General features: G+C 44.8%; 1 protein-coding gene across 1 annotated transcript in view; it reads left to right on the top strand.

The window, feature by feature from the left end:
* Window positions 1-2,500, top strand: part of LOC123488258 (trinucleotide repeat-containing gene 6A protein-like) — a 57,410-nt gene that overhangs the window by 11,793 nt on the left and 43,117 nt on the right.

Raw genomic sequence — 2,500 nt, 5'->3', positions numbered from 1 at the left:
CTGCTCTGAGCTGGCTGAAATGTGTGTTTTAATGTGCGTGTGACAGTCCAGTTAACGTGTGTGTGTTTGCAGAATGTCAGCGGTCAATGGTGACAGTATTATTGTGATTGAATTAATGAATGAATTGTATTTCCGTGTCAAAACGCCAGTTGGCGCAAACCATCCCTTATGGGATTAATGGACACATAAACATTAGTGATTCACAGTGATAATTCTGTGTCTGTGTGTTTTGGCCGAATTTGCATTTGCCCCTGTGTGTGTGTAGTGTGAGACGATCTGGCTGAAGTGTGTGTAGTGTGTGTGTGTGTGTAGTGTGTGTAGTGTGTAGTGTGTGAAGTGTGTGTAGTGTGTGTAGTGTGTGTAGTGTGTGAAGTGTGTGTAGTGTGTGTAGTGTGTGTAGTGTGTGTGTGTGTGTGTGTAGTGTGTGTGTGTGTGTGTGTGTGTGTGTAGTGTGTGTAGTGTGTGTAGTGTGTGTAGTGTGTGTAGTGTGTGTAGTGTGTGTAGTGTGTGAAGTGTGTGTAGTGTGTGTAGTGTGTGTAGTGTGTGTGTGTGTAGTGTGTGTAGTGTGTGTAGTGTGTGTGTGTGTGGTGTGTGTGTAGTGTGTGTAGTGTGTGTAGTGTGTGTGTGTGTGTGTGTGACAGTCCTCTTGATGTGTGTGTAGCCTCTACAGTGAGGGAAAAAAAGTATTTGATCCCCTGCTGATTTTGTACGTTTGCCCACTGACAAAGACATGATCAGTCTATCATTTTAATGGTAGGTTTATTTGAACAGTGAGAGACAGAATAACAACAACAAAATCCAGAAAAACGCATTTCAAAAATGTTATAAATTGATTTGCATTTTAATGAGGGAAATAAGTATTTGACCCCCTCTGCAAAACATGACTTTGTACTTGGTGGCAAAACCCTTGTTGGCAATCACAGAGGTCAGACGTTTCTTGTAGTTGGCCACCAGGTTTGCACACATCTCAGGAGGGATTTTGTCCCACTCCTCTTTGCAGATCTTCTCCAAGTCATTAAGGTTTCGAGGCTGACGTTTGGCAACTCGAACCTTCAGCTCCCTCCACAGATTTTCTATGGGATTATGGTCTGGAGACTGGCTAGGCCACTCCAGGACCTTAATGTGCTTCTTCTTGAGCCACTCCTTTGTTGCCTTGGCCGTGTGTTTTGGGTCATTGTCATGCTGGAATACCCATCCACGACCCATTTTCAATGCCCTGGCTGAGGGAAGGAGGTTCTCACCCAAGATTTGACGGTACATGGCCCCGTCCATCGTCCCTTTGATGCGGTGAAGTTGTCCTGTCCCCTTAGCAGAAAAACACCCCCAAAGCATAATGTTTCCACCTCCATGTTTGACAGTGGGGATGGTGTTCTTGGGGTCATAGGCAGCATTCCTCCTCCTCCAAACACGGCGAGTTGAGTTGATGCCAAAGAGCTCCATTTTGGTCTCATCTGACCACAACACTTTCACCCAGTTCTCCTCTGAATCATTCAGATGTTCATTGGCAAACTTCAGACGGCCCTGTATATGTGCTTTCTTGAGCAGGGGGACCTTGCGGGCGCTGCAGGATTTCAGTCCTTCACGGCGTAGTGTGTTACCAATTGTTTTCTTGGTGACTATGGTCCCAGCTGCCTTGAGATCATTGACAAGATCCTCCCGTGTAGTTCTGGGCTGATTCCTCACCTTTCTCATGATCATTGCAACTCCACGAAGTGAGATCTTGCATGGAGCCCCAGGCCGAGGGAGATTGACAGTTATTTTGTGTTTCTTCCATTTGAAATAATCGCACCAACTGTTGTCACCTTCTCACCAAGCTGCTTGGCGATGGTCTTGTAGCCCATTCCAGCCTTGTGTAGGTCTACAATCTTGTCCCTGACATCCTTGGAGAGCTCTTTGGTCTTGGCCATGGTGGAGAGTTTGGAATCTGATTGATTGATTGCTTCTGTGGACAGGTGTCTTTTATACAGGTAACAAACTGAGATTAGGAGCACTCCCTTTAAGAGTGTGCTCCTAATCGCAGCTCGTTACCTGTAAAAAAAAGACACCTGGGAGCCAGAAATCTTTCTGATTGAGAGGGGGTCAAATACTTATTTCCCTCATTAAAATGCAAATCAATTTATATAACATTTTTGACATGCGTTTTTTCTGGATTTTGTTGTTGTTATTCTGTCTCTCACTGTTCAAATAAACCTACCATTAAAATGATAGACTGATCATTTCTTTGTCAGTGGGCAAACGTACAAAATCAGCAGGGGATCAAATACTTTTTTCCCTCACTGTATGTGACAGTCCTCTTGATGTGTGTGTATCCTCTATGACAGTCCTCTTGATGTGTGTGTGTATCCTCTGTGTGACAGTCCTCTTGATGTGTGTGTATATCCTCTATGACAGTCCTCTTGATGTGTGTGTGTATCCTCTGTGTGACAGTCCTCTTGATGTGTGCGTCCTCTGTGTGACAGTCCTCTTGATGTGTGTATCCTCTGTGTGACAGTCCTCTTGA

This window comes from Coregonus clupeaformis, unplaced genomic scaffold (genome assembly GCF_020615455.1).
Source record: "Coregonus clupeaformis isolate EN_2021a unplaced genomic scaffold, ASM2061545v1 scaf2100, whole genome shotgun sequence".
NCBI classification, from domain to species: Eukaryota; Metazoa; Chordata; class Actinopteri; order Salmoniformes; family Salmonidae; genus Coregonus; species Coregonus clupeaformis.
Note: the sequence above shows the minus strand (reverse complement) of the source record. Positions and strands in the feature narration are given on the sequence as shown.